Below are 23,546 nucleotides of genomic sequence, written 5' to 3'. Positions count from 1 at the left end.
AAGACAGCCCCACAACATCCAGAGAATTAAGGTACTCAGGGTGAATCTCATCCACCCCCGGAGCCTTGCTACAGAGGAGCTTATTACTACCTCGATGACTTCAGCCCGGGTGGAGGGACGAGTCCCCCTCCGAGCCCTCAGCCACTGCTTCCTCAAAGGAAGACGTGTCGGTGGGAATCAATCAGTCAATCAATCAATCAATCAATCAATCAACTTTATTTATATAGTGCTTTTACAATGACGATTGTTTCAAAGCAGCTTCACAGTGTTAAACAGGACAATATTGCAACAAAATTTGATTTGGCTGTACAGTTGTTCTGGAGAAGACAGTGATGTTATCAGCTTATTTTAATTTATCATATAGCGAAAATGCTGGCAGATCAATGTAATAGTTTATAGAATTAAATTAGACCTATATCAATAAATTTTATTTGTATATTTAGTTGAATAACGTGGATCATAATTTTAGTGTCCCCAACTGAGCAAGCCAAGCCAAAGGCGACAGTGGCAAGGAACCAAAATTCCATCATGGCATGATGGAGAAAAAAAAAACCTTGGGAGAAACCAGACTCAGTCGGGGTAACAGTTCTCCACTGGCCTATTATCAAAAAGTGTATGATTATTATTTTGGCAACCTTACAGGTCAGAAATCATATTAGATCGGAATATTCAAAATGTCTGGGTATCACGCAAGATGCATGTTCAGAGAATTAAGGACTAATAAAAATAAAGAAAATAAGAAAAAAATAACTTGAATAAAAGCAGCAGAGATACTGATAAGATACTGATAAAATGAACAATGCATTTCATGTTTTTCAGGTACGTCTTACATTAGTTTTTAGGTAGAGAAATTGAATAAATAATCAAATATAACTGCAAAAAAATAAAAATAAAAATAACTGCATATTTAACTGTTTAAATTAAAGATTAATCCTTATTAAACTTACAAAAGCTATTCAATCAAGAGCAGTGAGTGATGTCCTTATCTTTTCTTTGACATTAAACAGAGTAAAGGTTGCTGCCCCTTATCCACGGATATGTGTCGTCTTTCATCTTAAGGAATATTCAGCCTATGTCTGCTTGGATACTCATTAAGATGGACATGTTGACATACTTTTTGTGTGAGTTTGTCCGTTCAAGAGCAAGACTTAAAGGGGACTCAATATTTGCTGTGAGATGAGTTCGAGTTCTTGGATGAGTGCAGAGACAGATCTTCACCGTGCGTGCAAGTCCTCATTCGCGTCTTCTGACGAATATACCCGGGTGATTGATGATGGCGAAAATGACTGGTCATATGGCAGCACTCGCATGCATTGAACACAGTTTCCAAAGAGAGACCGTTTGCATGTTTTTCTTTTATTATTGCTGTTGTCGTGTATCACTGAGGAGCAAGCACATGCATCCATTGACAGGAACATACATAAAAGCATTATTTTCAAGTTACAACCCATATTAAAGATGCTTCATCAGATGTGAGATGAACTGCGGTGCAAGTGTGTTACCGGTACGTCAGACGGCACCCCAGTTGGGAAACGCTGATGTAGATTACCACTATTTTTAAGATGTAACAAATACATCAGGTTGTAGGCATGTGCCGATATCAATTTTTCATGTTGTGATTAATTGTGAAGCTTTTGTCACGGTATATGATATTATCAAAATATTGAAATAAGTGTCAAAGCATAACAGCTTTAAGAACTGTTTTTGTAATAACAAAAATAACTGAATGTTTAAATACAATAATACAATGCACCAAAAATATATACAGGCCTGGAAAAAAAAAAGAGAAATCAATGTTAAGTGGTCTCTTAATTTTTTCCATAGCTGTAAAAGTACAATTTTCAAACAGATTAAACAGATTGTGATTAATTGTGAAGCTTTTGTCACGGTATATGATATCACAATATTGAAATAAGTGTCAAAGCATAACAGCTTTAAGAACTGTTTTTGTAATAACAAAAATAACTGAATGTTTAAATACAATAATACAATGCACCAAAAATATATACAGGCCTGGAAAAAAATAAGAGAAATCAATGTTAAGTGGTCCCTTAATTTTTTCCATAGCTGTAAAAGTACAATTTTCAAACAGATTAAACAGATTAAAGTGCAAAAGAATTCGGCTATAAAGAACAACAGGTAACAAATTAATATAAGGTCTCATTATTTAATGCATTAACTAAGATTGAGCAATCGCTACATTTGGTACAGAAAGTATAATTTTTTGGTAATGTTAGTTAAGAAATACTGATCATTGTTAGTTTTATCTTAGGTCCTTTAAAAAGTTATTTTGTTATTAAACAGTAACTAAGAAATTAACATTACTTAGATTAATAAGTATTTTTCATAGTCAGTTTGGTAATAATGAATTAACATGTTAAATAATATTAACTAATGAAGTCGTATGTCTTGTGGACAAATAATCCAAAAAAATTCTAATCATTAGGGCATGTTGTAGTCCAGATTAAAACATAATAGCTGTGTCTCATTTCGGTAAATTTCGAAGGCTGCGTCCTCCGGAGGACACGTCCTGTGTAGGATGCAGTATACGGAGTGTCCTCAATCAGACTTAAACGAGACGTCCTTCGTAGGACACACAGGCAGGAAGTATCACGTTGCTATGCCAACAAGTTAAGCCACGTTGCGCTCTCACGCCAGTTATATGAATGAAAATTATTTATAACTTGAAAATGACTATGAAATGTTTCTTGTCTTGACAGCAATGTACTGTTCTAAACGTTTAAAATGCACTAAACAGTTGTAATCCTGTTTACCAAAACTATCTGTTTGAGGTAATAGAGCTTAAAAAAAACAACAAAAAAAGCTTAAACTACTTAATTTAAACACCACACATACGCTCGCATGTATATCTGGCGGTGGTGCCGTTTTTTCATATAATATTAAAAAAAAATATGACTGTTGTTAACGGAGACGCAAAGAATTGTGGGTTATCTCTAGCCGTGAAGGATACACCTCATGCACACTCCGAAATCCCATGAAAGAAGGACACATTCGGAGGTCGCATTTGGAGTGTCCTACTCACTTTTTAGAAATGAGACGGCCTTATGACGTATGCACCCTTCGAATGCGACCTCCGGAGGACGCAGCCTTCTGAAATGAGACACAGCTAATGTTTAAGTTTGAAAAACAAAAACAAAATAGCCTATTAAGTCTTTAAGTGTTAAGTATTCGGTGCTGAGCCTGTGATGAACAACACTGAGATTACAAAAACGAATGGCTGTTTTAAAAACTTCTTCACTAGCGCCGTTGCTTTTGTTTGCGTTGTTTCGGGGTAATCGCTGCATTCTGCCGTTCCATCAGCGCCCTCTGCTGTCACTGAGCGGCACTTCATTCAGGTCTCCTTCACCCGTTCATTCATGTGCAAACGCATGTTGGAATTGTTTACATCTGAGTGCGTGTCCCTTTGACACAGAATAGCGGTGTTGAGCATTTATACGGTTGATGGGCAAAGTATTCTTGAGTGCATTATACATTTTTTAATAATTGTTAATAAATTATTATTTATAATATTTTGAAGTGCCCACGATAACAATATCGTGCATATTCAATATCGTGATATAACGCATTACCGAAAATCGGCACATGCTTAATCAGGTGTTATGGGAAGTGTTCCCGGTTTCGGCTGACCTAGTTAATGCAGCCTAACAATCAATCAATTGATTTGAATAATGAAAGTTAAAAATGTTCTATGTGTATGCCATAGTAAAGAGATGCATTCTTAGTCTAGATTTAAACTGACTCCTTTCCGAACAATGCTAGAAAGACTATTCCAGAGTTTAGTTGCTAAATAGGAAAAGGATCGACTGCCTGCAGTTGATTTAGATATTCTAGGTATTATCAACTGGCCAGAGTTTTGAGACCGCAATAGACGTGATGGAGTATAATGTGTTAAGACCTTGCTTAACTACTGGGGAGCTAGACCATTTAGTGTTTTGTAAGTAATAAACACGTTTTTAAAATGTATGCGATGCTTGCAGGAGCCAGTGCAGTGTCGACAGAACTGGACTAATATGATCGTACTTCCTGGTTTTGGACTAGTTGGAGTTTGTTTATTAAGCGAGCAGGGCAACCATCCAGTAGAGCATTACAATAATCTAGCATTGAGCTCATGGATCCATGTACTAACTGTTCAGCAAAAATGCAGTTTTACAGATTCTAGAAACATGGCTTTCAAATGAAAGATTGGTTTTAAAGAGCACACCCAGGTTCCTCACTGACGACGAGGCCTTTACAGAGCAGTTATCAAGTGTTAGACAGTATTCTAGGTTATTACTTGTGGAGCTTTTCTGTCCAATAATTAAAAAATTCAGTTTTATGTGAATTAAGTTGCATGAAATTACTATGCATCAAGCTCTGCATTCCGTTAATCTTGTGAATTGGTCAAATTTTGTCAGGGCGTGAAGAAATATAGAGCTGCGTTTCGTCAGCATAACAATGAAATCTAACTCCATGCTTCCTAATGATATCTCCCAGTGCTAGCATATACAGGATTTAGGAGATCCTCTAAGTATTCCTTCCACCATCCGACTATATCCTAGGTTGAGGTCAATAGCTGCCCATCTCCACTGTAGACAGGAGGGTGAAGCAATGCCATTCCAACACTGAGTCGTCGAACGGTTTGCCAGAATCTCTTCGAGGCCAACTGATAGTCTTTCTCCATGGCCTCACCAAACTCTTCCCAGGCCCGAATTATTATTTTTTTGCCTCCACAACTACTCGGGCTGCAGTCTGCTTGGCCTGCCGGTAGCTGTCAGCTGTCTCAGGAGCCCCAGAAGCCAGCCAGGCCCGATATGACTCCTCCTTCAGCTTGACGGCCTTTTTTTATTCCGGTGTCCACCACCGGGTTCGGGGATTGCTACCTCGACAGGCACCGGAGACCTTACGGCCACAGCTCCGAGCGGCCGCGTCGACAAAGGAGGTGGAGAACATGGTCCATTCAGACTCAATATCTCTAGACTCCCTCTGGATCCAGTCGAAGCTCTGCCGGAGATGGGAGTTGAAGATCTCTCTGACAGGGGGTTCAGCCAAACGTTCCCAACAGACCCTCACAGTTCGTTTGGGTCTGCCGAGTCTGCCTAGCTTCCTCCCCCGCCATCGGATACATCGGAGCAATGACTTCAAAGGTTGCTTTCGCAAACTGGAAGTATGCACTACTTTTCCCTTGTTGAGGTGAAAGGTAAGAATGTTTATGTAATGTGCAACTTGCGCCCAGGAAGAGTCTCTCCACGTCGGTGGCAAGTAATTCTAATCTAATGAAGCACTTTACATCGTTACATGCCACCACAAAATTAGTGGCTAAGAATGCAAAGGATAACGTGAGCTCCCCTACCAAAGGAGTAGAACACAACATTACATAAATATTTAGGGTCTGTGCAATAAATATTACAGTTCTAAACGATCTATTTTGTTTTATTGTTCCACTATTGTATTGATATTCATATTTACAAAAATTGATTGAATTTGATAGGTGTATCTCACATTGTCCCACAGCAACATTAAAATAGTGTAGATTAGTGTACAATGTTTTATAATAATTTCTATTTCATTCATTTAACATTTAATATTGGTGGCATCCAAGTTATTTGACATACTAATTAAAAAAAGTGTAGACAGTAGTAACTTAGTTACTTTTATAATGATGCAACTCGGTTAATAATTGAGTTGCTATTTGTGAGAAGTAGGGATGGCTCGATACCACAATTTTGGCGTCGGTATGGTATTACAATCTAATACCGAAGTACTGATATTAAATCGATACCACAGGGTCTGATATTAGCGCGGGTATATTGCACGCGAATGAGTACAATTATGCAAGTTTTGAGTTTATAAAGTGGGAAATTACCACAAATGTTTATTAGTAAATTAATCAACAGAGATAATCACATCAAATCAGTCATTTGAAAACTTTCTTGTGAGAAATAATTTCAGCAAAAATCTCTCCAAATTAGCTAATTGCTTCTGGTTTCAAAAGACATCGCACTACACTAAAGCAATCTGCATAATCCGATTCAACATTTCACGCTCGTCTCGGGATGGATAAAAACGGAAATCATTTAAGCGATGTTATAGCATTTCGTAATAACAGTTAGAGGAGATATGAGCTCATAACAACACACACACACACACACACACACACACACACACACACACACACACACACACACACACACACACACACACACACACACACACACACACCGTCACTTAGAGCTTGCACATTACAAATTAAGTTTCCTCAAACAGTCAAATACACAGAATTATGTTCAAATGTCCGTCTTTAGTGAGTATTCACATAAACACAGTCGGTTGTGTCTAACGCGAATGTGAATAGTGCAATAGCACGCATGCAAATATTATGAGATCTAAATGTCATTGGTTGAAACGAAAGCTGGAGATTTTGTGAAATTTGATCTTATGTTAGGCTGTGTGTGTGCGTTGATCAGTGTAAAAAGAAAATAAATGTCTAAATGAGATGGTTTGAATGATCCACTGACCTGTCGATCTCTTAAGAAGTCTTAAAGTCAGGATAGTGACAGATGCTTCTTGGCTGGGTTTGATGGAATCAGTTTTATAAGCAAAGTAATTACAAATTTCACTTCTACTCCTCTCTTTATTAATTCGTTTTGGGCATCTTGAGTGAGATTCAACTGCTTTATCCATTTGGTTCGTCTATGTTGTTGTCACATTTGCCGGTTGTTTCGGATAAGTTTGTGTAGCGCGCTGCCATCTAGTGGTGAACTTCGGAACAGCAGCATATACAGAGATATGCCAAATCATGATATCGTACCGTTTTAAATCAAATATATACCGGTATTTTTTCAGTACCGGTATACCGTGCATCCCTAGTGAGAAGTAACTAGTAACTATAACTAATTACTTTTTTAAAGTAACTTTACCAACACTGGTTCCTGGGGAAAGTTGCTGCGGTGGAAACGCAGCTTTAGATAAGATCTTTACCAGTTCAGCTAGTATGAAGAGTCATGTAATTGCATTTGAATGCTCCTACGAGCATGAGCTCAGGACAGTGTTGTTTGGTTGGTAGTCAGTTGTTGTGTTCAGAGGGATGGATAGTTGGTTTTGCAGGGTAAATGCAAGATCCTGGGTAGCGTTAGCTGGTTGCTGGGTGACGGGAGCTTCCCTGAGGTGCGGCTGCACAGACTCCAGGAAGTTGTCTTCTGCGAGGTTCAAACAGAGTTTTAAAGCATGGTGAAGAAATCTGGGTAGCTTGAAAGCTCAAAGCAGGTGTCACCGTAAAACCATGCCAGTCAGCATCAGTTCGGGGCGGCAGTGGCTCAGTGGTTCATGTTGGTTGTCAACAAACCGAAAGGTTGGTGGTTCAATCCCCGGTTCTACCTGACCAAGTGTCGAAGTGTCCATGAGCAAGACACCTAACCCCAGCTGCTCCCAACGAGCTGGATGGCGCCTTACATGGCTGACATCGCCGTCGGTGTATGAATGGGTGAATGTGAGGCAAAATGTAAAGCGCTTTGGATGGCCATAGGGTCTGTTAAAAGCGCTATATAAATGCAGTCCATTTACCATTTACCATAAGCACAAAGTAAAAGCAAAGACATCTTGTTTGTTCTGTGTTTTAAGTGGGTTTCACCCTTGAGGGTGTCTCCGGCCAATCAGATATTGTTGTGGGGGTCCCGCCCACTTCTCCTGTTCGTGCATATCATTAGTGTAATGTCAGATTAAACGCTTTTAAGAAACCAACTTTCCTATTGTAATCACAGTACATTTTACACAAATTTACCTTGCATTAAAATGATGAGGATCATTTATCCATCACATAGACATCAAACAGCTTGCTGTTCCCATGATGGGAGTAGAAGATAGTAAAAATTCATGTGTAATAAGTGTCCAGTCTATAGAGAAACTTCACAGGTTACATGAAAATACACATAATACCTTAGCATATGTTTAAGTTGGGTGGTATGTTGGGTGGATTAATTCATATTGGATCTGAGGTTTACATTTATTCCTTTGGTCTGCATTGGTATGAGGTCTATGTGTGATGTTCAAAAATCCTTTGGAATGCATGGGTCGAGGAAGGAGAGGGACGAAGAGGTGTCTGTCTAATGTACATGTTGATTTTGGGGCCGCCAAAAAGCTTTAAGCGACTCTGTGTCCCGATAACAATTTAAATGTATGCCTGTCGGTAATAAAGGAGTCCCTTCTTCCTGAGGTTAGACCCGTTGTTACGTTTGTAGAAATAAGGGGGACCACGTCACGTGATTCATCTAGTCCTTGTGCTGGTTTTTAGATAACGCTGGTAAAGGGGGAAAGATGTTGTCTCTGGGCCCCAATTTTACATCGGTATGACATCAAACATTGATGTCAAGATTACGTCACAAAATAGGTCTAGAATGAAAGTCATATTGACGTCAATGTTTTGATGTCAATGTGATGTCAAGATTTTGACCTTTGCTGATGTAATTTTGATGTTTAGTTGATGTTGGCATTTGATGTCAGTTCAACATTTATATGATGTCAAGATGTCACCCGCAAAATGTAGTTTTGATGTTATTTTGATATCATTCAATATCAAGCTTCAGTGTCTACTCAACATTTATTTGATGTCAAGATGTCACAATGTTGATGTAGTTTTGATGTTAATTTATATCATTCAATATCAAGCTTCGATTTCAACATCAAACATTGTCAAAATGACATAATTTCTTTACATATATTTTGATATAATTTCAGTGTCAAGCATCACTAAATTACAACCTAAATGAACAATGACAACATACACATTCAAATTATTTAATTTATATAAAACTTTAGAAATTAGAACATACATTCATGTTTCGTGTATTGAAGGGGTTTCAAAATGTATCAGCGCACAAACTCCATATTCCTGTAGGGCATGGCTAATGTACATATGAAAGGGTTTGTTTTTCGCCCATAGTGCAGTCAGTTAGAGCATAAGTGCTTGATTACCGTACTATGAAGTAACAATGGCTAATGTTAAATGTACTGCAGAAATTGTATTAGTTTTTATTTGCACAAGTCAAGTTTCTAAATATGTGGTTCAAGTCAGATCATGCTCCAAAGGAATAGAGGGTCATCCTGTGTCAAAACAGACAACATCCAATGGACAACAGAAAATGGTTGCTAGTCTCAGATTTTGCTTAAAGTGTATATAAATTCCAGTGTTTTCATGCATTTTTCACCTTTGTTTTTGTATAATTTCTATACTCAAATGCCTTATCTTGGAGGCCATGTTTGGCCATTTATAGCTTTCTTAAGCTGCCCCAGCTTTGTAGGGTGGAAGATGAACATGTTGCCGGTATGATTAGGCCGATAAAAGTTTGTACTGCATACCTGTTAGTTTTATATAAGGCCCTAGATTTAGGGAGAAAAAAAAACCTGGTCTTGCAAACAAAAGTTTTTTTATTCACATGGCATCAATCATAATTTTGTCTGCAAATGCAATATAATGTTAAGGCAATATGTGAGGTGTTTGCAACAAATGCACATGAAGAGATTAAGGAGAAGGTGTGATTGCATTTTCATACTAAAATGGTTCATTTCAACTACCCTTAAAGGGGGGGTGAAACACTCAGTTTCAGTCAATCTCATGTCAATCTTGAGTACCTATAGAGTAGTATTGCATCCTTCATATCTCCTAAAAGTCTTTAGTTTTATTATATTTATAAAAGAAATATGGGCTGTACCGATTCTTTCCGGAAAAAAAACATTTGCAATAATATTTGCATACATTTGAATCAAATGTATTGTTAGTTTCGAGATTCTTCCCTTAGTCAATAAATATGGTACCGCTATCAGCATTTAAATTCCCTAGTGGTTTGGTGGTAGAATGTTTGCAAACCATGTGTAAGGTTCCAGGTTCTAATCTGCCATCTTTTTTTTTCTTCTTCTTTTTTTTTTTTGTGTGCAATGTCTATGGTGATTACAGTCCTGCTTTATATGCTATAGGCAATTATAGTGTCTGCTGTCATTTTAAAACGTGAACTAAATCTAAACATGCTAGGATTTAAATAAATAAAAACACACACGCAAAAAACAAACAAACAAACAAAAAAAACCTAGGCCTGCGACATTCAAAAAGGCTAGGCTAGATCTTTCTAAAATGAGTCACATTGATTTACAACGAGTAATAAACTTTTTCAGACAGTGAACAGACATTGTTTTGACATAAATTTCACATCGATCTGATGTCTTATTTCCTGACATCAAATCAACGTTGATTTAAGGTCAATGATATTGACCTAAGCTGTAGGGACCAGAAAAACATGTCAGATTGATCACAGTAAATTTGAAATCCGGAAATCAACACCAATAGAGTTAATTTCAACACTTTAAAAGTGTATATATGGGAACCACCCGCAAAGTGTTAATTCAACCCTTTTAAAAGTCTTGCCTCTCACAACACCCAACTCAGTGTTACAATAAACTCCAATAGAGTAAAATATTAACACCAATGCAGATAACAACAACACTGTTACAGAGTTAAGTGCAGCTTTGTAGAAAACACTGGCAGAGTTAAAAATCTACACTGTTCTGGTGTTGACCTAACACTTCAGAAAAATGGAAATCAATCTACTCAACTAATATATATATATATATATATATATATATATATATATATATATATATATATATATATATATATATATATATATATATATATATATATATATATATATATATATATATATATGCATGCATGCATGCATGCATGCATGCATACATGCATACATGCATACATACATACGCACACGCACACGCTGTTCATTGTAAAGTTGTTTTCGTTGTTTTAAACTAGTTCTTTATTGACGAGCAAGTCCATTTACATCACAGAAAGTTTAAAATAAATGATGAAGGCATAATATATGCATTTCTTTCATAAGCTATTAAAACTTATAAGTGTGTAATACTTCAAGTCCTGCATGTCAGTGAATATATGTCCTGTGTCAGTGAAGTTGGCTCAGTACCTTCAACTTTGCAACAGAACAGCAGTACTTGAGTCAACACAACATTCAGCAGATGAAAAAACAGTCGCAGGATATCTGTGGATCAGTTGTGTCCAGTTGCTAACAGTGCAGTTCAGTTGTGGTTTCATATGCAGAGCAGGAAAGGCTGTGTAGATAGACAACTCTCTTGAATCCTGGTTCCCTAAACAACACAATACCAGACCAATTACAATTAATACTATTTATATTTTATAAATACAGCAAGTTTATGGTGCAAAAAGTTCAATCATCTTGGACTTTGGTGACTCAAACAATAAACTATTTTGGTTAGAATTGACTGATTTCCAAGTACATTAAAGGCTTACTTCATCCAAAAATGTTACTTCTGTTATTAATTACTCACCCCCATGTTGTTCTTAACCCGTAAGACTTTTTTTCACCTTCAGAAAACTTAATGAAGATATTTTTAATAATATCTAAGAAATTTCTGTCTATTCAGCCTCCACTTCCAAAGCCTAGAAAGGTACAAAGGAAATCATAAGTGATCTATGTGACTCCAGTGGTTTAACCTCATTTTTATGAAGCAAGAGCTTTATTTTCTCAAAAAATCTCAACTCCATTTATATATATATATATATATATATATATATATATATATATATATATATATATATATATATATATATATATATATATATATATATATATATTATATTATTATTATTATTATGATTATTATTATTATTATTAATTTTTTTTTTTTTGCAAACACGGCATTTGCATAGTTTAATGAAAATGTATGTTAAACCACTGGAGTTGCATGGAGTACTTCAATGATGTACCTTTATACCTTTCTGTGGCATGAAAGTGGTAGTTGCATGGACTGTCTATAGAGGGACAATGATTCAAAATGCGCCGAGGCTTTATGAAGCGGTGTTTTGAAATCTGCCATGCCGTTATTTAGTTTTTTTTACGCACAAAAACTATTCTCGTTGCCTCAGAAAATTATTGTAGAGCCACTGTAGTGAGATGGGCTCTGTAACGACATCTTTAGTGCATTTATGGGTCTTGAGAGAGGAAATGACATTGGTGTCAATGAAGGCCTTTTTTGAGCCATCGGATTTCAACACTAATATCTTCAACTGTGTATGAAGATGAACGAAGGTCTTACGGGTGTCCAACGACATAGGGGCGAGTAAATGATGACAGAATTTTCATTTTTGGCTGAACTAACCCTTAAGAAATCTCACTTACTAGTCATCTGCTGGAATGATTTTTGTTCCCTTATTCCTGACTTTGTGATGTTGGGGGCAGGTAATTTCCCAATCTGTTGAGTCTCAAATCAAACAGAAAACATCTACCTGTCAAATCATGAAAACAATTAGTTTGACTCAATTCTATTAGCCAAATACCAACAAATGTGATGTTTGTGGCCATGATTCTCTCATGTTATATGTTAAATCTTACCATCTCCAGACAGGTTCTAGTCTGTACAGTCTTCAAACACCAAGCCAGGTACCCTTTACCTGATGCATAATAGAAATTCTCCAAAAAACACAAACAGCAAAAGCACATTTAAACATGAAGGCATATCCAAACGTTAACCAAAAGTTAGTGATAATTAGCCTACATTTTGCATAAATATTTAGTCTGAAAGAATGACTTACCCATTCTAAAAGTATTGGTCCTCCAATAATAGTGACACTTTCAAGGGTATTGGTCTGCAGTTTGTGGAGTTGTTCTTCTGTTTTTCAGTCATATGGTAGGTGTGCTGGCAACGACCAAAATATAGTTTGAGGATGAAGAAATACTTTAAACAGTCTTAAAGTATACATGTTTCATTAGTTTTAAATACAGACTCTAGTGCATCTATCCATTATAAAAGTGCATCTATCCATCATAAAAGTGCATCTATCCATCATAAAAGTGCAACTATCCATAATAAAAGTGCATCTATCCATCATAAAAGTGCATCTATCATCATAAGTGCAGCCATCCATTATAAAAGTGTATCTATCATCATAAAAGTGCATCACCATAGACATTGACATTGATCTTTTTCTTTCTGTATAAGATCCAGCATCCATGGACGGATGCACTTTTATGATGGATGAATGCACTTTTTGCCATAGTTGTCCTTTATTGTAAATAAATATTATTGGTCAATATCTGTGCTTAAAAATATTTACCAATAATCTGCCAAGAAAAGCAATACAGTTTTCTATACCTTAAACATACCTTTTTGCTGCAGAACAGAAAGCATGGTCATCTGTCAGCCTTGGTTTCAGTCCAGGGGGGTGGTCAAAAATCAATGTTGATGCAGCTGATGAACATGATGCTTCTTAAGACAGACATCAGACAGGTCAAAAGCAAATTAGGTCAACATTTTTAGAAGTTCATAAAACAGTCTTGCCTAAAACTTTGTCACTTGATTTCGCATAAAAATAGCTTTCCTTTGTTAGTAATATGAGTCTTTGAATCTGGAATTCTACCCAATAAAAATCATACACAAAGATTAAGTAGTGCAATAATATTACAGTTCGGTGAATGAACTATAATGGGGAAGAGAAAGCATGTTAGAAACCCCCGTTTGATGCTGCTTCGCCAGTGAGGCCACTGCCTTTTAGGCAGCAGTAGCTACTGAATTTGTTTTTCCAAGACATAAATACATAATTATAAAGCAATTATACAGATTATAATATGTCTAGAACACTTACTTTAGGTGTTTTCTCTGTTAAAAGCAAACTCTGTGTCTCAACTGCGTCACAAGCCTAATGTTAGTCTGTAAGAAAGATTTAGGCACGTTATAAAAGCGTTAGATATCGTTAAACGACGTCATTAAAAAAACACGTTGCAAATTAGGCTAAACACTTACTTTCGTCGTTTCCCTTATAACGTGCAAGCGGCGTGCACCCGCCTCCTCGTCGTCAGTTCCATGTCACCACTCACGAGTCAAAGAAAATGCCACATGTGAGAAAGGTTGTTTCGTTTAAGCGTGCAGAGCATTTAAATATCGCGTTAAATAAACATTGTATAAAATACATATTGTAAATGAGCTAAAACACTTACTTACGCCGTTTCCCTGTTAAAAAGCACCGCCTGGTCTGCTCCGTCCGAATCACGTCAACGAAAATGCCTCTATGAGAGGTGTTAAACCGTGCACAGCACATAACTAGTTATAAAACAATATAATGCTATAAAATGGATACGTAAATGAGATGGAACCATAGGATGAAACACGCAATATCAGCGTTTCCCCTCCTTGATGTTACGCATCGCGAGGCAAAGAAAATGGCGTCTGTGAGAAAAGTTCGAGCTTGTTCCGCTGCCGAAATGTCCCGGATGTGACTATACTCTCTGTCAGTGTTATTAATATTTAACTCTGAATATGTTCACCAGCCAGAGAGTGCGGTTTACACTGGCAGTGTTAATTCAACACCAGAAAATTAACTCTTTACTTTAAGAGTCCTTAACACCAAGATTTTGACACTGGAGATTTTGCTGTGATACCTTTGTTGAGCCTCTTTACAACCACAAGAAAATAATTTTAAAAATATAATGAAATTATGCATTTCATGCATGTCATACATGGTAGTCAATATCTGGACTATTTGTTGATGTCAAATTGATGTCAAGGTGCCAGCTGGGGCCCTTTGGCCATCCTTGATTAGTTTTATGATCGGTTCAGGGTTCGGAGAGGGGGTCTCTGGAATGCTTTGTTGTGTCGACCTGCTGCTGGAATTTACATATTCCTACAGAGCAGATATTGATTTTATTCGGTTATGATGTCATACCAGGAATCGTTACCTCCCTTTCCTCCACCCAGAGAATTTGGCACCATGGAAGCACTATATTTGTTTGTCATCGAGAGATGTGGGAACGAGTGAAGCATGGCAGTTGCTCAGTGTTTGTACAGATGAACACAGAAGTCTTTTTTCAGTTCCTTCAATTGAGCCTCAGAAGAACCAGTGGGTCATTTTATTTTCTTTGGAAATTGCCTGATCTGTGATCAGTGATTTCTGATGTGTAGTTAATCATTCAAGTTAACACAGACTTTCTTTCTAAATCGTTTATTGGTATTTATGCATCAGTGAATCAAGCCAGTGACTAAACAAACAACTTCACATTGTTCCTGTTAGTAGCATGAAACTAATCTGATATTTAAATGACTACAGAGAGCGATCAAAGAAACACTCTCTTTATAATGTCTGAAGCTGTCAATCACACATTGCCATTATATCTACACACTTGTCCAAACTGCCGTTATAATGAATGACGCTGTTGCTCAACAACAGAGCTCTTACTGTATTCATATCGATGCCATGTTTGCTTGTGAATACATGCAAACATGAATTTTTCAAAAATGAAATAAACTTAAATTCATTCAAACAACTAAACTGCTCTCGTCAGTTCAGTAGAATATAACTTTCTCAACAATCTTTATCGTCTCTCTGGTCCACGAGTGCTCACAGTCTAAATCACGCCTCGTCCGCCACATACGGTACTCATTTCACAACAGTGGCCATTTTCACAGCAGACCCACTCCTTGAAGTAAATATCAGGAAAGAAAAATGCCTTTTATATCTAAAGTATGCCATTTTATGATGTAAAAATGCTAACAATATAAGTAAACATCTAAACATAAAATAAAAAAAATCCACGCCATGGATCCTTTAAAGTACGACGTCTGGAAATGGCAAACGTTTTGGCCATGTTTAGGCCAAAAGTTGCAAAAATTTTGCTGAGAAAATTCAAAATATCTCGCTTTCTTTTGGGTTTTCATATTTCGCACCTAGGGTCTTTTTTGTAGGTATTGGGCTGTTACATGTGTCTACCCAATTTCATACATGAAATGTATCTCGAACGGTGCTTAAATCAAATTTTGTAGGTGGTGCTATCGAGCCTTTTTGCCACACCTAATTCTGAAACACATATCTGAAGTAAATTTTCATCACTTCTTACGTGCAGGGTTTCCGCAGGTTAAAAAAAATCATAAATTTAACAATAAGAATTTAAGGCCATAAAGTCATAAAAACAAATGTAAGGCCTAAAAAGTCTTAAATTTGCTGAAGCATTGCATTCTAGGTCTTAAATAATGTTAAACAGGTCTTAATTTTCCTATGTCCATGTAACGCTACCTCATTGAAATGCTCTTGCCTCCCACAGCGTGCGTTTATTCTGTGGTGTTGTAGTTTTTTCTTTCGCTAGTCCAACTATTGGTTGCTGTATTACAACTACAAATTAGACCAGTATGCATCTATTGCAGCCAATCAGCTTTTGTGTTATTGGCACGAGCCTCTTTCAGATTGTACCCCACAGGTAAACAGATTTTATTCTTCAGCTGACGATTTTTTTTCTAGTTCCGCAATCGTGAAAGCGTAGGCGAATCTTTCTCACAATCTTGCATGATGACCAAATAAAAGTATAATATACCCGTTTGCACTAAAAACAGTTAATAACAGTGATGTAAACTCCAAACTCTGATGTCAGACTGCATGTGTTTGCTGCCTGTCAGCGCTCGCGCGAGTGTATTGAATGTGTTATTTCTAGACTCATTAGCCTACTCTTGAACGATCAGATATACACATTATTCATATGTCTATATCCTGACTTGAGTAAAAAGTTTGGGACGTGTCAGTAAGTACTGGATCTGCGCATTAGTAAGTACTCAAAGTGAAAGCAAACTAATATAGCTTAACAACAACACAAATGGGGAAAACAGCACTTACACTTAAAGCACTCTTTGTAGATATGTATCTTTATGTTGTATTAATTTGTCCTATTCTGACAATAGTCTATTGTCATTTGTTTATAAGTATATATTTTATTACTGACCAGTTTACTTGATTACTTAATTACTTGACAACCATTTTTTTTATTTATATTAAGCAATTGCTTATTGCTGTGGTTTACTTGTAAGATTTTAGTCATATTTCCCACCCCAAGCGATTGTGTTATTAAAGATAGATAGCACACAACTGGACTAGCCTTTTTTGTTTTGTAATACCAAACAAGATTCATGCATTTTGTTTGTTTTATTGTCATGTGTAGCTATTGTTATGGTTAATGTGGCATCCTTAGAATGAAAAAAATAAAAATGTTCACAAATTCGTGGAAGTGACTACCACAAAATAAAAATAAAAATAATTTTGAAAAAATATTAAAAATAAATTGTGTGCGTATGTATGTGGATATGTATATGTACATAGAAATAATGATAGAACTAATAATAACAGAACTTTGAACACATGTACAGGGTATATATATACACATATACATACACATGTATACATATTGTATAAACCTTTTATGTGGTCTTATACAGGTTCCCAAGTCTTATGAAAAGTTTTGAGGGATCCTGAAGGCAAAAATCTTAACTTCTCAAGCTTTATACAGCTAAAGATTTCTTGGATCCACCCACCATGCAATGGCGGTTTTTCCATTTGAGAAGAATGGCTCGTCTGGCAAAAAACAGTAGTAGAGGCGATAACCTGGCAAGATGAGTTAGTCAAGTCAGGTCTCAAGAAAATGCCAAAAATTGGACAAAAAGTCTGTCATCCAAAGACCGCTCCAGAACATATGAATGTGACTGGCAGGAGACTGCTTGCAACGATGGCAAGCATCACTCCTGTCTGGAATTTTTTTAGTTAGTTAGATTAGCTCGGTGCAGCACTTTGCACTGGAATAAGCCATGTCTGGCACATTTAGAATAGGAATGAAACAAATTTAAGATATTGCATCATTGATCATCGGTAATAGAGAGACCTAGGTCACTATCCCACGACTCTCTCAGAGAAACAGTAGGGGCTACATTAAGTGAACTTAAGCTGTAATTAACTGAAATTAGATTTTTCTGGCCTGCTCCTAGAGTGAGAAAATTATCAAGAGTGCATTCAGGAGGACGGTTGGGAAAGTGGGCAAACAACTTCTAACAACTAATAGCTAATGGGGAGTTGGAAACAAATAACAGAATATAAAGTGCCTTTTGTTTAGGAAATCTCTGAATGGACAGAATTGTTCCAATAACGGATCTTATTAATATTACAGGCCCAGTAATATTGTTGGAAGTTGGGAAGTGCAAGTCCTCCTTTAGACTTAGACAGTTGAAGACATGATTTCTTGAGTTGTGCTGGCTTGTTTCCCCTGATAAATGAACACAGAATACCATGAAACGTAGTACAAACTTATTTATGCAAATTGGAATATGCTGAAAAAGATAAAGGAATTTGGGCAAAATAACCATTTTGACTAAATGAATGCGCCCCACAAGAAAGAGGGGAAGTGAAGTCCATCTAGACATTTCTAACTTGGTTTTATCGACCAGAAGTTGAACATTCCTGACAAATAAATTGTTAAATTAATTTGTGAAAAAAACAACAAGTATTTAAATCCTCATGAAGCTATCTTAACAAGAAAAATAGAATACTGTATCTTATTGTCATCAGGAAATATCTGTCATCAACCACCAATATTTGTGCCATTACTTCAGGTGCATAGTCCTCATATATGGCGATCAGGCTGCCTTGGAACATCAAGTTGCCTCTTTTAACTTGAGTCTTGAAGATGATCCGCTCCTTTTGCTGATAGCGGTGAAGCCAGATGATGACAGCTCACGGTAGTGAGAGCCCTATGGGCCTGTTCAATCAGTAAAACATCCTCTCCTAGGATATCAAATAAGAGGTGAGAAAAGAAGGCAGAAGGATAGGGTCCCTCAATTGATTACGGTAGGCCAACAATGCAAATGTTATTATGGCGGCTGCAAGATTCAAGATCAGGAAATTTAGCTAACAGTTTAGCATTGTTATCAGACAGAGTGGTACAAGTCGCTTCCAGCACAAGCATGGGTTGATCCAGAGCATTAGCACTTGTCTCAAGAGAAGCAAACTTGTGTGTGGTCAGATACTGCAGTTTGAACGCAATCGATCTTGGCCTCGAGTGATGATATAGGCGGCTTAAATTTGGACAAGAGGGCCTGGCGATGTTCATCCAATAGTTTAGCAAACCCCGCCACATTGAGCTCGCGGGAATCGCTGTCAGCAGTGTCCGTTCTGGTTTCTTTTTTGCTTTGTTTACTCGATTTAGTGGTCATGTTAACAAAAGAGTATACATTTCATTCGTGTGATCAGTTTAAAACTGAAACAGACTTTTAGAGTGGCTCAAGCGAAACAGTAAAAGCAGGAGATGTATGCAATCACGTCTACTCCATTTGCCTTTTGGAAGTCGGACATAACATTATGTCTGAATGTCCTACTAATTCCCATATCCTGATTGGCTTCATCTGTTCTTTCGAAATATGGCTGCCGTCGCATCATTCAAATGGATGCTGCACATTGGTGGTGGTTGAGGAGATTCCCACTTCTATGTAAAGCGCTTTGAGTGCCTACAAAAGCGCTATATAAATGTAATGAAGAAAATGTACTGAAGAAGAAGAACACTGACAGGTGAAGTGAATAACACTGATTATCTCTTCATCATGGCACCTGGTAGTGGGTGGTACACATATATTAGGCAGGAAGTGAACCTTTTGTCCTCAAGGTTGATGTGTTGTTAGCAGGAAAGATGGGCAAACGTAACAAATTGAGGCATTACAATCCGGGCTTGACATTAACAAGGCCGTCGTATCACAAAATTAGCTACAATTTAACTACAATTCTTTATCGATTAACTTGCAGTTAGTGAAGACGAGATGGGCGGAATCGCACTAAATGACATTCAACAAAAGCTCTCTCTCTCTCTCTCTCTCTCTCTCTCTCTCTCTCTCTCTCTCTCTCTGCGCGTGTGCGGATGTGTGTGTGGTTGAGCGAGTTGTGTGGCTGTGAGAGCGAGTGTGCTGGTGCGTTTTTCAAACTTTTCTATCTCTTTTCTTTACAAACATAGTTAGTATAGTTTAGTGTTTAAAGTAAAGGTGTTTGTGCGGCATGCCGTTTCAGAGTCTCTCACGCAGAGTTTTAGAGTCTCTTACGCGGCGCAATGGAGTGAAATTTGTGTCCGTGTTGAGTATAGAAGAGTGTTGTTTAGCGGCAGGAGAAGTGGTAGGTTATGATTCGGTGTTGTCGGCTTTTAGAATGAATAATGCCATAGTAATCTTTATGAGCTCTGTGGAAAAAGCCAATGAATTAGTGGAGCGGGGTTTAGTGATAAATGGTGCTTTTACTGTCGTGCTTCCGCTTTCCGTCTAAAAGAGTGACTTTGTCAAATGTGCCACCTTTCGTAAAGGATGAGTTTTTAGTAAATATGCTGTCTCGTTATGGAAAATTGGTGTCACCAATTACAAAGATTCCACTTGGAAATGTTCATCCACTCTTAAAGCATGTTGTTTCCTTTAGGAGATATGCATATATGGTACTAAAGGATAACGCTGAACTTGAAGTGTCATTTAATTTTCGAATGGATGATTTTGATTACTTGATTTATGCAACTACTGATAAAATGAGATGTTTTGGATGTGGTAGAGTAGGACATTTGATGTGGACATGCAGATAACGGAGAAAAAGATGAAGAGGTTAGACCACAGACATCTGCAACATTGGTGGAAATGGAGGGTCCCAGGGCCAGTTTGAATGATTCAAAGGTTGCTGAAAAGAGCCAGATGTAGATGTGGCCATTGTTAAGAAGCTGTGTCTGAGAATATAGAGTCTAGACCTTCTGGGTGTGAAGAACCAATGGAAGACAAGGCTGTAGTGGTGGAAGACAAAATGCAGAATAGTACTGAATGTGATATAAAATCATCTGAAGTGGTTTCTGATGTAGCTCTCAAAGGAATAGTGGATTCACAGTCATTTAAAGTACCTTTGAAAAGAAAGAGGAAAAGTGATGGTAGCTTAAAGATGGTGAAAAAAGCAGGTATAAGTGAGTTGTCAAATGGAGAGGAAGATGAAAGTGATGAAGATTCATATTTGAATTCATTTTGATGATTCATTATGATGTTCAAAACATTAAACGGTTTCTGAGAACTACAAATAATAAGCGGAATGTAAATATTGAAAATCACTTCCCGAATGCACAGGTATTTGTGTTATTTGTGGGGTGTTTTTCTGATAAGGAGGTGTACCGACTGAAACAGTTTTTGAGGAAAGTTGGTATGGAAGTAGACATCAATGATGGTGTTTAAAAGTTTGGATGCCGCTGTACTGCTTGTATGGGGCTTATTATTGTTGTTTTTATTATCAAGCATGAGTAACATCAATATTGCATCTTTAAATGTGAATGGTCCAAGGGATAGCAAAAAAGGGCAGAGATTTACGAATTGGTTAAACAAAAACATTTTGATGTGGTGTTACTTCAAGAGACCCATAGCTACTTACAAATTGAAGTAAATTGGGCCATGGAATGGGCTTTCCATTTTGAGTCATAATAACTCACTTAGCACTGGAGTTGTTGTTCTTTTCTCTGAGAAAATTCTCTGAGAATTTTAAAAATTAGAGCTGTTGTTGAGAATCAAGTTTTTTGTTTTTATGTGTGTATATGCTCCTACTGCAACTACAGATAGAAAATTGTTTTTTTTAGACTCCTTATGCTTGGCTTTATAAAAATGTAATAATGATGATTCTTTTTAATGATGATTTTAATTCTTGGTGGTGATTTCAATTGTACTGAAAAAAAAAAAAAACATAGATAGAAATCACCTTGAACCTCACATGTTGTCACATAAAAGGCTTATACAACTTATTAACACACATGAACTTAGTGATATATGGAGGAGTTTTCATCGGGATTGTAGACAATATACATGGACTCATGTCCGAGATAAGAATGTGTCTTTGGCAAGGTTAGACAGATTATATAGTTATAGTCATCAGAGTAATGTTTTTAGAAGTTGTTGTATTTTTCCAGTTTCTTTCTCAGACCACTGTATGGTTCAATGTTCTGTTTTTTTTTTTTTTTTTTGCTTTGACAAACCACAGAGTGCATACTGGCACTTTAATAATGCTCTTTTAAATGATAAAGATTTTAAAGATATTTTAAATTTTTTGGGGGAGGATTTTAGAGACTCAAAGTCAACTTTTAGCTCATTACAACAGTGGTGGGACTATGGAGAAGCACAAATTAAACAGTTAAGTCAACAGTATACAATTTTTTTTACTGTAAATATAGAAAGGGCCATGAAAGTTTTAGAAATGGAAATCGTACAATTGCAAGGGCAGTTAGAATCTAAAACGTGGACCAAATGGATGTAACATCTACGTTTTTTTTTGGCCTGGAGAAAAAGAATGGTCAAAAAAGTTTTTTTCCATTCATTGCGATCTGACTCTGGGAGAATGTTGACTGATGTTAACGAAATTTGGAAAAGAATTTCTAGTTTTTATAAAGAGTTATATAAAAGTGAGCTAAAAGAAGAACAAACCATAAATAAATATTTTTTTTTAGAAAACTACCTTAAGTTTCTATTGAGTCTAATGGTGACCTTATTGGTGAGTTATGTTTGGAAGAGCTGGAAAAGACACTTCAGAGTATGGCACTTGGGAAGGCCCCAGGTATAGATACTGGTTGAGTTTTTTAAAGCTTTCTGGTCTGTGGTGGGGGAAGACTTGCTTGAGGTTTTAAATGATAATTTTAAACATGGTAATTTGCCTTTGAGCTGTCGCAGAGCTGTCCTTACCCTTCTACCAAAAAAAGGAGACATCACAGAAATTAAATGTTGGAGATCAGTGTCAGTGTTGTGTAGTGATTATAAAATACTTTCTAAAGCCCTTGCTAATAGACTTGCAGGGGTTTTAGAGCAGGTGATTCACTCGGACCAAACATATTGTATCCCGGAGAGGTCTATTTTTGATAATATATCCTTTATCCGTGATATTTTTGAATTGACAAAAATGAAAGAGTTTGATGTTGGCCTTATCTCCTTAGATCCGCGGGGTCTTGAAAAGTCTTAAAAGGTGATAAATCAATTTTGGGAAAATTAAGACCCTTATAAAGTATTAAAAAGTCTTATCAAGGCTTTATAAAGTCTTAAATTTTGAAAGTATTTTGTTCAAGCTTTGTCAAAAGAGTTTGACTCCAAAAAGTATTTATGAATATATTTATTTTCATCCCCATAAGTGTTAAAAAACAACGGGGCGCTCAGTCTGAGATCGGCTCGGAGCGCGCGCGCCAGGGATGGACATTAGCGCCGCCACCAGCCAAATGCGGCTGATTTAGAGTTGTGGCGGGTAAACTCGCTTCACCTACCGAGCTGTTTCACCCTTATGTAAACTTTGTTCAATGCATGCGAGTGCTGCCGTATGTGCGCATATAACCAGTCGTTTTCTCCGTCATCACTCGCGTGAAGACGCGCTGTGAGACTCGCGCGCGCTGAGAGAAGATCTGTCTCTGTGCATCATCCGACAGCGCGTGCTCGTCTCACAGCGCGCAAATATTGAGTTCTCTTTCAAATCTTGCGCTTACACGGACCAACTCGCACAAGAAGTATGTCAACATGTCCATCTTGATGAGTATCCTAGCAGACACAGTCTGTATATGCCTCAAGTGAACTGTATAGTCGAGAAAGACGAGCATATCCCTGCCTCAGGTCTTAAAGGCGCAGTAGCCTTTACTGCTGCCTGAGTGATGTCCTTATATTTAGTTTGACATTAAACAATGCTC

The 23,546-nt window shown here is 37.1% G+C and overlaps 1 protein-coding gene and 1 long non-coding RNA gene across 4 annotated transcripts in view; one reads left to right on the top strand and one right to left on the bottom strand.

The window, feature by feature from the left end:
- LOC137075087 (activin receptor type-1-like) overlaps positions 1-23,546 on the top strand; it is a 117,781-nt gene that overhangs the window by 29,904 nt on the left and 64,331 nt on the right. The window lies entirely within an intron of this gene.
- On the bottom strand, positions 10,878-13,705 carry LOC137075980 (uncharacterized). Of its 2 annotated transcripts, none has more exons than XR_010905141.1 (6): positions 13,682-13,705; positions 13,203-13,305; positions 12,632-12,735; positions 12,432-12,509; positions 12,219-12,325; positions 10,878-11,166 (listed from the first exon to the last, which is right to left on the bottom strand). It is a non-coding gene; the product is annotated as an uncharacterized lncRNA (long non-coding RNA). The 2 variants fall into 2 exon arrangements; XR_010905142.1 differs by having other exon boundaries at positions 12,219-12,300.

This window comes from Pseudorasbora parva, chromosome 5, assembly GCF_024679245.1.
Source record: "Pseudorasbora parva isolate DD20220531a chromosome 5, ASM2467924v1, whole genome shotgun sequence".
Lineage (NCBI taxonomy): Eukaryota > Metazoa > Chordata > Actinopteri > Cypriniformes > Gobionidae > Pseudorasbora > Pseudorasbora parva.
The sequence above is the reverse complement of the archived record's forward strand: the minus strand, read 5'-3'. Positions and strand labels throughout refer to the sequence as shown.